Source organism: Echinops telfairi, unplaced genomic scaffold, assembly GCF_000313985.2.
Source record: "Echinops telfairi isolate 266 unplaced genomic scaffold, ASM31398v2 ScPeMD7_70;HRSCAF=299, whole genome shotgun sequence".
NCBI lineage: Eukaryota > Metazoa > Chordata > Mammalia > Afrosoricida > Tenrecidae > Echinops > Echinops telfairi.
The window spans coordinates 28,505,780-28,518,074 of record NW_022103968.1 but is presented as its reverse complement, the minus strand read 5'-3'; positions in this window follow the sequence as shown (position 1 = coordinate 28,518,074).

The following is a 12,295-nucleotide window of genomic DNA, read 5'->3' as shown; positions in this document are numbered from 1 at the left end:
AGAACCAGCTCTGCTGATGGACCTCCCCTGAGCCAAGGTCATCCTCCCCGGGGACCAACAGCAGGACCCGCTCAGAATTATGCCAGCTACCCACAAAGGAAGTTCAAAAGGAGCCCTCGAAAAGTTCATGGGTAAATGCCCATCTCTTTGAAGCCCCCTTCTATACCCCCCTGAAGCTGTGCTAGACCTGAGTAGCTGAGCTTGATGGATGGTATCTTCCTCATCAATTAACATTGGGCTTTCCACTGAGCCTCTTTCCCTCTATTGTTGAAAATGTTTAAGCCAGGGCTGGATGCCCCAATAAGCAAAGTCAGCAGGCACTGTCTTGTGCTTACTTACTAACCTGTACTAAACAGTTTCACATGGTTTTCACCACCATTGGTATATGGGCTAAGTGGATGGGAGAGAGAGGAAATGAGGAGTTTACCTACAAGGACGAGCTTTAAGAGCTGCTCCAAAACTCCCACCTCCCTGCCATCGAGTCAGTGCTGGCTCGTAGCAACACTACAGGACAGCCGAGAACTGCCCCTGTGGATTTCTGAGACGAGCTCTTTGTGGGAATAGAAAGCCTCTTTCTCCCTCAGGGCAGCTGGCAGTTTTGACCTGGCGAGGTTAACAGTCCAACATGTGACCACGGTGCCACCAGCGCTCCAATAAGAGCTGCTGGGTGGTGGTGGTGGTGGGGGGGTGATGAACTGGTTTTGACATGTTTTGTATGGGAGGGTATAAAGTAGTCAGGATTTAAGAATTCAGGCTTAAACCACTAGCACAACTCAACCAATTGGCATCATGTAGTTCACCAAGTTCATGTTCTCCACTCTAGTGAACCGAGAGTAGGGTTTGGAATAAAAAGCTCGCCAGGGGCCTTCTAAAATACAGCTCTTGGTCTCTTCTCGTCCGGAACAAAAGAATCAGGAGGTAGTCTAAGTCACAAGCCATGGCTTCATCTATCTTGAAACCGAAAGAACTAGAAGATGCCCAGCTTCCGCTATTGACCCTTCATACCTGGGTCCCAGGAGATGGTCCTGGATCGAGTGGGAGAAAAACAGGCCAAACTCTTCAAAAAAGAAGGCAGCCATGTAAGACAGGAACCCAAACAAGCGGAACACAAGGAGAATGTAAACTAACCAAGTGGTCAAATGAGAACCCAACCTTCACTGAAAAAAAATGTAACAATTAGACAGAAAGGAAAGAAAAAGTGAAGCCAATAATCAAGAGCATGGAGGCAAGATTCATGAGGCTCGATGGGTAACAATTTCCCCCTCCCTAGAAGACCAAGATGACCCCCAAAAACCCACTGCCACCTTTAGGGTAGCCTCTTCTTTCTCCCTCAGGGGGCCTGGTGGTTTTGAACTACCAACCATGTGGCTAGAAGTTCACTTACATGACTGTGCTACCCAGACCCTTCAGAAGACCAAGAGAGATCTTAAAAATGGCTGCCAGGACACTTAAGCAAAAAAAGAAAAGAGATCCAAGGCGTCTAGATTGGAAAGGAAGGTGCAAGATTACCTCCACTTGAGGACGTGGTCTTCTACACAGAGCAGTGGTCCTAACCGTCTTCAGGCCGTGGCCCGTTCATGCAGTTGCTCATGTGGTGGTGACCCCCGACCACAACATCATTTTAGTTGCCATTCATCACTGTCATTTTGCTACTATTCTGAATTGTGATATCGAAAATCCTAGCGTACACACACACACAAACTATTAATTAGAGTGAATGAGTTTTGTAAAGTTGCAGGATACAGGAATACAGATCAGTATACAACAATCAATTATACGTCTATACACTATCCACTAGAAAAAGTAAGAGAAACAGTTTATAACAGCATCAAAAACACTCCGGAATATATTTAACACAAGTGCATAAAACATACACTGAAAACTATAGACCATTGTCCACAGAAAGTAAAAACTTCATTAGATGGAAAGAAATCCTGTGTTCACGGATTGAAAGGCTTCATGTTGCGATCTTGGCAACAACTCTAAAATGATTTACAGAGTCCATGAGTTCCCGTTCACAAATCTGCCTTTCAAAAAAAACACCCTAAAAACCCACCAATGACAAACTGATCATCGAAGAACTCGGAATAGCCAGAACAATCATGGAAAAGAACCAAGTTGGAGGACTGATTTTAAATTACATCCGAGGATGAGTGCTCAAAACAACATGGCATGAAGATAGATGTGTTCTCAGGGAATCCAGGGCGGATGATCCCTTCAGGTCCAGTGGTGTGAGTGGTGATCCTGGGAGGGTGGGTTGGAAAGAGGGAACTGATTACAAGGAACTATACGTGACCTCCTCCCTGGGGGATGGACAACAGAAAAGTGGGTGAAGGGAGACGTCGGACAGGGCAAGATATGACAAATTAATAATTTATCAATTATCAAGGGCTCATGAGGGAGAGGGGAGCGGGGAGGGAGGAGAAAATATGAGGACCTGATACCGGGGGCTTAAGTGGAGAACAAATGTTTTGAGAATGATGAGGGCAATGAATGTACAAATGTGCTTTACACAATTGATGTATGTATGGATTGTGATAAGAGTTGTATGAGCCCTTAATAAAGCGATTTAAAAAAAAAAGATGCGTTTCAGTGGAATAGAGTTGAGAGGATAAAAATAAGGGCCTTATGGTCAATTGATTTTCAACAACGATGACTACACAAGTCAATGGGGGAAAGAACAGTCTTCTCAGCAAATGGTTAACTCAATCACATCCATGTGAAGTTGACCTCCTTTTACCATGTAGATCAGCTACATCTGTTAAGACTAAAAAACGTTTAGGGGAAAAAAGAAAAGCTGCAAAGCTTCCTGGTTATGTTTGAACCAACTGTTGCAGCCAACATCATAACTGAGGATGGTGCAGGACTTTTGCTCTGTTGTACATAGGTCATTGGTAGAAGGAACGAACAACAAATCACAACAAAACCATTTGTTATCTTGGTTTAGGCAGTGGTTCGTTCCTTAGATGACCCATAAAGACATGCCACAAATGAAAGGGGATGAACTTTTATGCTCCAAAGGCTGTTATCAATAAAATGAAAAGCCAACCCACTGAATGGGAACCAATACTGCAACAATCATGGATAAGAGCCAGCTAGTATCCAGAACATAAAAATAATTCCTACAACTCACTAAAAGAGACAACCTAATTGAAAAGTGGGCAAAGAATTTGAAAACCCTTCTTCAAAGAAGATATCTAAATGGCCACTCAGTACACAAAAAGATAGTTCACATCAGTAGCCGGCAGAGAAATTCAAATCAGAACCACAATGGGTTGTCGCTTTACAGCAGGAGGACTGTATCTAGAAAGACAATAACTAATGTTGAAAAGGAGGTCGAGAAATTGGAAGGGAGTGCTTTGCTGGTAGGAATGTCAATGGGTGTGGCTACTTTGGAAATCCTTTAGCAGTGTTCTTCAAACGGTAGACATGGAGTTACTACAGGTCGGTGCCGTAGAGCGGCTGCGTATAACCAGGAAACACTGCCCGGTCCTGCGCCATCCTCACACGGCTTCCTGTGCTGGAGCCCATGTAGCAGCCACGGTGTCAGTCCATCTGGGGGAAGGCCTGCCCCTTTCCTTCACTGACCCTCCACCAAGCACAGGCCCTTCTCCGGGGATTGGTCCCTGCTCATAACACGTCCAAAGTGCATCAAAGTCTCGCCCCCTTTGCCTCTAAGGAGTATCTGGCTGAACTTCTTCCAAGACAGATTTGCTCTTTTGTATGCCAGTCTAGAGTACAGCGGGGCCTATACACGTATGGCCCATAAAATAGCAGTATTAGATAGTACAGTATATATTATAATGAGAAGCCTTGGTGGTGTAATTGTTAAGCACTAGGCTGCTAATCAAAAGGTCCGAGATTTGAAGCTAGCCCAGAGAAAAAGATGGCTAACTACTCCCATGGAGAATACAGCATAGGAAACACTATGTGGCAGCTCTGTCCTATAGATCCACTAGGAGTTGGCATTGGTGCAATAGCACGCAACAGACTAAAATAGCCCAAACCAGAAACAACCCAGATCTCCATCAACAGATGGCTAGATACACAAAATGTGGTGTGTCCATACGATGAATTATTATTCCACCATTAAAAAAAGAAGAAAGCATTGATACATGCTATAACATGAACCCTGAAAGCAGTATGCTACCTAAAAGAAGCCAGACCCCAAAGAGCACACGGTGTCTGACTCATTTATATGAAATGTGCCGAATAAGCAGTCACCCAGACAGAAAGCTGATCCCTGATGATCAGGGGCGAGGGAAACAGGCAATGGTCATGGGATTTAAAGGGAAGAAGGTGATGAAAATGTTCTAAAATTGGATTGTAATCATGGTTGTCCAACTTTGTGACTATACTAAAAACCACCCAACATACACTTTTAAAAGGATGCATTTTATAGTATGTGAATCATATCTTAATACAAAATATGTGAGAGGGAAATACCCCCCATTTTAATGTTTATGGCTGACATTCAAATTCAAAAACATAATCAAAGAAAAGCACCTTCTGCTCCTATTGCTACAGTGGCATGGTCTCTCTTCTCAAACTAGGGAGCCAAGACACTGCCATATGAGAAAAGGTCACTGCGAGTCTAGGATGCTCTACCCAATGACTTAGGAAAATCCAGATACTTTGTTCTACATTGGTTAATGGAGCTTAGCCCACTGAACAGGAGCCCTGGTGGAGTAGTGGTTACGTGTTGGGCTGCTAACTGCAAGCTCAGCTATTCAAAAGCTCTAGCGGCTCTGTGGGAGAGAGAGGAGACTTTCAACACCTGTAAAGGGTCACAGTCTCAGAAGGCTGTGTTCGAGTCTGTCCTGTAGGGCAGCTATGAGTCAGCACCGACTCGATGACGGTGAATTTGGGTGAGTTGTGGTCACTGTGCCAACAGTCTCCCTTCCTTTTGATGGTAAAATCCAAATGCTGAGTCCGGAAGACTTGTAGGTGAGATGCAAATAATAACAACACTATTTCCTACAGCCAAGCCCTTTCCTGAGTGTTTTCCAGAGCATCACTCTTCCTCATGGGAAGAAGGTGCTATTATTATCCCAATTGTACTATGAGGTAACAGCTCTGAGAGAAAGTGTGAGAGAGTGAGTAATGGGGTTATGATCAGATTCCAAAACTCCTGGGTGTGGAGCAGATGACAAGGTAGATAAAACCCACTCCCTAAGTCTCTCAAATAGGTAAATGCCTGATGATATTCAATTACACTCCAAGGCAGCACCTGCTTGCATGAACCTTCTTCCTAAGTGACAACGACAGGGAGCTTGACTTAGGAAAAGTCCAACTGAGACCATGTCTTCTGTTCTAGAAGAATCCAATCTTACAATCCATCTTATCTTCAACTACACCTAAATCCCCCCCCATAGTTTCACTGAGTCTAATTCCATAGATCAGTGGTATTTAAGTTATTTATATATATATATAATCACCACAATCAATTATATAATCACCACAATCAACTCACAATCCATATGTATAATCACCACAATCAATTCTCCCACTCACATATTCATTATTTGCTCCCCGTTCCCCCTCAACCTCCCTCCCCATCCCGGAGCACCTGAATTGTAAGCTCTCCTCCCCAAGCCACAGAAACATACCTGAAAGTCTAATAGTTTCACAAACCACCACTCTCCCACATAAGGTTTTGAGCTACCTGGGAGCATCTTTGTGACATCCGGTTGCTATGGGTAGGAATCAACTGCAAGGCGGTGAGTTTGGTTTGGGGTTTAGTGAATCTTAATGAAGCCCTAGTAATGCTGTCTGGTAAGTGTTAGACTGCTAACCCTAAGGTCTCCAGTTCAAACCCACCAGCCTCTCCCTGGGAGAATGATGAGGCTGTCTGCTCCTATGCAGATGAATAACCTTGAAAATTCTACCTAGGGTCATGCAACGTCAGTATGGACTTGATGGCAGTGGAGGGGCATCTTCAAGTAAGGAGCAGGGTTGTTATTTTAAGGATGAGGGTGCACCTGCCCAGGCAGGGGTCTTTTCAATTGCCTCATCTACACGTGAAAGCTAACGATTGATAAGGAAAATCTGAGAAGAATGGGTGTGAGTTAGGGTGTCAGTGAAGAACATTGAGAGTTTCATAGGGCAACAGACAAATCTTTCTTGGAAGTACAACCAGAAGGACCCCATCGCCCACACGTTTTTTGGACAGGTTATGCAGTGACCAGTTGCTGGAAATGGCCATCATGCTATGTAAAGTAGAAGGTCAGGGTAAAGAGGAAGGCCCTCCAGGAGATGGATTGGCACAGCGGCTGGGTTTAGGGTCACAGTGGACTCAGACAGGGCAGCAATGTGAGGACTGTAGAGGGCCAGGCAGTGTTTTGCTCGGTGGTGCATCAAGTCACTATGGGAGGGGGACCCACTCTGGGGCACTTAATGACAACAAAGGCATCTTCCTCTTTTACCAATGACTCTGTGCTCTAAATATCAATGCTTGATGGAATGGCTGATGGAATGACTAAGACCACATGCCTCTTTTCCTCTTCCTTCTCTGCTATAAGCAGTGTGAAATGGCACTGGGGAGTGCAGTCCTAGTCTTGTGACCTGTAGTTAACTTTCTAGGCTACAGGCAAAGCGCTCACCCTTGTGCTTTGGGACAAATGAGATTCTATATCTGTATCTTAGAGGAGGGAGGTTTGGGGGCTGAGATTCTGTATCTCAGCGGAGGGAGATGTGGGTGGAGGAAGTGGTGGGTGGCAGAAGTGCTTTTCAAGACCCAGGTCTGCCCCTCCCCAGCCCAGTGCAGCCCAGTCCGCAACACCCAGGCCACACACAGATGGCTCCTTCACAAAGGCACAGTGTCTGCTGTGCTGACTCACGGTGGTTCTCAGCTGCCCAGGCGAGTGGCTGGCTCCAAGGTCCCAAAGGGGCCCCTCCTGCCCCGTCATTTCTCATAGGGAGCGGATCATTAGCCAGGGCCATGTCAGGCTTAAAAGTCTGAGGGACTCCAGCAATGAAAGTAAAAGCAAAGGGCAGAGGAAGACCCAGGGGGGTCGTGACTATTCCTCTTCCTGTCTTAGAGAATTCGGCATGACAGCATGAGCTCGCTCTTCTTCGCTCTTGTTTCAGACATGGACGGTTCTTAATGGAGGTAATGCACATAAGGCCAACCATTTTAAAGGGAACCAACTGGTGGCATCTCATGTTTACCCAGTGCTGTGCAGCCATCACTTCCATCTCGTACCAAAGACGCTGCAGGAAGACCCTGGACGCACCCCCAGCTCCTTTCTCCTCCAGCCCTCAGCATCTGTTTTATTTGCCAGGATAGCTTCATAAAAATAGAAGTATTTGCCTTCTTTCTCTTCATACACTCACAACCAGCCAGTCCATGCCCACTCGGCGACCCTGTAACAAACAGGGTAGAATTGCCCCTGGAGTGTCTGACTGTAACTCTCAGCCAGAGCAGAAAGCCCCGAGTCTTTTTGAACTGCTGACCTTACAGTTAGCAGACCAACACTTAACTACGGTGCCACCAAGCCTCCTTTGTTTGGCTCCTCCGAGAATGTTTTCCAGGGTCATTCATGCGGCAGTTTTGTATCAGCACTGAAATTCCGCCAGCCAGCCATTGATAAGACATTTAGGTTGTTTTTACTTTTTGTCCATTGTCAATCGTGCTATGATCATTCATCCACCAGTATCCCAGTGCCAACTTTCCATTCTTCTGGGTATATATATACACCTAGGAGTGGAACTGACGTGAGGGCACTTTGTGCTGCGATCGGCAAGGTCCAGAGTGCGAAACCATCCTGGGCTCCCCGCCATGAGACAAAATGGAGTTTGGTTCTGGGGTTTTTTTTTTTGTTTTTTTTTAAATTTATTTTTAACATTTTATTAGGGGCTCATACAACTGTTATCCCAATCCATACTCACATCAATTGTGTAAAGCGCATTTGTACATCGTTTCTCAAAACATTTTCTCTCCATTTAAACCCCCGACATTAGGTTCTGGGTTTTTATGGTCATTCTGATTAGCTCATGGAGGAGCTACGGATCTAGGTTCCACAACTGATGTGCCACTTTGGGTCCCATCCCCAACACACCAGGGCCTGCCTTCATCCTCGCGTGTACAGTCTGTTCCTTTTATGCCTTTTCTCTCCCCCTCCCGACTTCCAGGAGACCCGGTCCCCAGACTTCCCTTTCTCCGGGCTTAGAGGGTAGAAGGCGCACCTTCAGATTGCCATCGGGCCAAAAGGAGCTGCTGCGGGGACCCCTCGGGTCTTTTCCACAAATCGGACCCTGTGACAGGAACGGGCACACCCACCACAGCCACGAATGTTACCCCATACACTACCCGCGCCCAGGCCTCCACCTCCACCTGGGTGCACACAGAGAACAGAGCAGGAAAGCCCCGTAAGCGCAGGCCAAACTGAGGGCGCAAAGGAAGCCGCTCGGTGTAAAGGGGGCTGGGGGCCCTTGCTCAGATCTGCGGGGGAGCGTGTCGCTCTCAGCCCACGCTTACGAACTAGGAAGACACAAGCCTCCGCCCCACCCCCCCGTTAAAGAGCCGGCCTGTCTGGGCCTGACGCGGAGCAGACAAGAATGGAGGGGAGGGGCCTCCCTCCCCACCCGCTTCCACCGGGGTTACTGTCGGTCACCGAGCTGGGGCCCGGGAGAGCTTATTTACATTGACATCAGCCCAACAGCGCCTGACCAGGGCAGAGCCAATCAGCAGCCCCCAAGCTTGTCTGATTCTGGCTGCTCCAATCAGGAGGTGCGCTCGGTCCAGCCGCTTTCGCTTGTGAATTTCAGGGCTGCCTGGGGGGCAGGGAGCGGAGCTCCGCGCCCCGCTCTCCCGCCCTCTGGGGCGCCGGGCTCTGGAATGGGGAACTTGCTGGAATGCCGTTCTCCCGGGGCCACATCTGCGCCGTGTAGCTCGGAGGGGCTTCCTCGGCCGAGCACGGAGAGCACGTTCCTCCCAGCAGAGACGCGCTGGCTTTACTGCCGTTGAGAAATGTCAAGCGACCCTATAACCGCCCTTCACGACCGGCCCCTCCCTAACCCAGGGCTGCAAAGACGTGCTCCCAAGCACGCTGCCTTGGAGGTGGGGTGAGACTTTGCTAACCGGGACAGGCCGGTGGGCTGAGCTAGGTTTTATTTTCGTCCGCACCTCCCCTGTCAGAGATGGACGGAGGACACACACAGTCAACACAATCTACTGAAGACTGGCCAGGCCCAGGAGCGCAGACGCGGGAAGAGTGTGCCAGGAACATTCAGGGCCTGGGTGTTAAGGAGCGTGAAAGTAGTGTAAGAAGCCAAACTCGGTGCCATCTAGTTGATGCCGACTCGGGGACCCTATAGAACAGAAAACTGCCCGTGTGGGTGTCCTCCCCGACCCCTCCCTTTGATTAGATGATGTTTTAACAATTTCCAAACTAACTGCCATCGAGTTGATGCCGACTCATAGCGACCCTATAAGGGTGGCTAGAACTGCCCCTGTGAGTTTCCAAGACAGTGACTGTTTCGGGGGTAGAAAGCCTCGTGTTTCTCCTGTGGAGCAGCTTGTGGATTCGAACTGCTGACCTTACAGTTGGCAGCCTGATGGGTAACCACCACACCACCTGGGCTCAGTTTAACGATTTTCACAGACATACAAATCCCCTACCAGACATTTCAATAGTTCAATCGCATTACTAACAATGAAAACAAAACAAGAAAAGAAGTACTATTCGAATTCTGTCAGAACCCAGTCGGGATGCCGGCCTGAGAATGGCAGCCTGCTGTAAGTCGGGCGCTCCCTGTGCTATGGAGTCGTCGGATCTTTCCAAGCAGGAGAGGCCACTGGTCTCCTCTGAGCTTCAAAAAGCTAATTGTTAGCAACACAGGTAAAAGAGGAGATCCGAGGAAGACCAGATCTTGTACTGGAGACCAATCATAAGGCTAGTGTTACAATGTTGCACATGGCCTCTAAAAAAAGGTGAGTGTGGTAATGGTGGAAATGGAAAGGAAGGGCACAGCTGAAAGGCTTTTGGGAATAGGATCGATCGCACTTAATTGATTGGATGAGAGAGATGAGGGATGCAAGGAGTCTGCTGTTAGGTTCTCTCCTGAATGATGCTAGGGCAGTGACGTCACTGACTGCTATTGCAGTGGCAAAGAAAAGAGAACCAAGTTTTGAAAAGGGAAGAGTTCCACTTTGGGCCTGCAGAAGCTTGAGATACAAGAACATCTACTTGGAAATAATACCGTGGAGACCATTGGGACTGTAGATGTGGTGTTCAGGAGAGAAGTGGACATGAAAGCCAAAGAGTTTATAGTGAAGGCCCCGGGGACAGCTGATCACCTACGAAGTGATCATAGAAAAATAAGACTCTTTCAGAAGTACCAACGTTCGACATGTAGAAAGAGGACACAGCGCCGCAGACTAAAAAGTATCAGAAACACAGAAAAAGAAAACAGTACAACAGTGCAATACTTGTATAAAAGCTCTAATAGGAGTAGTAGAAGACTACTCTATTATGCCTGATTGCCATCGAGCCATGCCGACTTATGGAGACACTATAGGACAGAGTAGAATGGCCGGTGGGTTTCTGAGACTAACGCTACAGGAGTCGAAAGCCTCATTGCAGAATGGCTGCTGATTTTAAACGGTTGACCTGGCTATAAGCAGTCCAACACGTAACCCACTAGGACCAGGGCCCCTTCTGTTATGCTAGAGTTGTTGATATTGTTAGGTGCCATCCTTGGTTCTGACCTATCTCGATCTTATGCACAACAGAACGCAACACTGCCTGGTTGTTCCTATGCTTGAGCCTAGTGTTGCAACCAGGCTGTCAATACTTCTCGTTGCGGGCCTTTACCAAGCATAATGTCCTTCTCGAAGAACTAGTGTCTCTTGACAATAGGTCCAAAGTACACAAGAAGTCTTGCCATCCGTGCTTCTAAAGAGTACCCTGGCTGTATGTCATCTAAGATAAATCTGTTTGTCTATTTAGCAGTTCATGATACTTTCGATTCCCTTATCTAGCACCACAATTCAAATGCACCCATTCTTCTCCGGTCTTCTTTATCCAAGGTGCAACTTTCACATGCATATCAGGCCGGTGAAAATACCATGGCTTCAGTCAGGTGCACCTTAGTCTTCAAAGAAACATCCTTGCTTTTCAATATTCTAAAGAGGTCTTGTGCAGGAGATTTACCCAGTGCAATGTGTCTTTTGATCTCTTGACTGCTGCCCCCGTGAGTATGAATTGTGGATCCAAGCAAGACAAATCATTGACAACTTCCATCTTTTCTCCATTTATCACGATGTCACCTACTGGTCCAGTTGTGAGGATTTTGATCTTCTTTACATTGAGGTGTAATCCATACTGAAGGCTGCAATCCTTGATCTTCATCAGCAAGTGCTTCAAGTCCTCCTCGCATTCAGCAAGCAAGGTTTTTTATTATCTGCATGTCGCTTAATAAACATTCCCCCGTTCTGAGATCGCATTCATAATCTAGCTTCTCTGACGATTTGCTCTGCAAAGATATTGAATAAATATGGTGAGAAGACACAACCCTGATGCACACCTCTTCTGATTTTAAACCATGCAGTCTTCCCTTTGTTCTGTTTGCACAACTGCCTCTGGATCCATGTACAAGTTCCCCATGAGCACAATGAAGGGTTCGGGAACTTCTTAGGGTGAGGGAATGGTTTTACTGTTTGATTGTGGTGGCGGCTATACAACTGTGTACCATTTCCAAAAAGCTAAAGACAAAATGTCTTAATGTTTAAAAGGGAGGGGGAAAATACTGTTGGTGACACTTATTCTATAGGATAACAAGTGAGCACGGAGCTTAAGCCACGAGAAAGGAAGAGTGGGCCAGGACCACTGCATAGCAGAGGGACAGGGTGGGGGGTGGGGGGAACAGGGAGAAAAGCTCGAAGGAGAAGTCTCTAAAACAAACAGACGCTTCCAGAGTGGGTTCAGACAACAAAGAGAGGTCATGACACTGAATCCAGGCACCCCCAATTTAGTCGGAGCCCCACGCCAACGACTCCTTCATCAGTCCGTTCTGACATGGGCCACATCTCGTACTTGCTTTTTCATTTCTTTTTTATTAATTAGTACCTTTCTAAATCTGATCTGTATTTGTCTCTGGAAGCTGGAAACATTATATATAAACCTACAGATAGATTTTAACACATCACGTTTGGGTTGCTAACCGAACGGTCATCAGTCTAAGCCCCCCAGCTTCTCAGAGTGAGAAAGCTAAGGCGCTCTGCAAACCCTCTAGAGAGTCCCTCTGGGGTCCCTCTGGGTCAGAATGGACTGGGGGGGGGGGAGTGAGACCC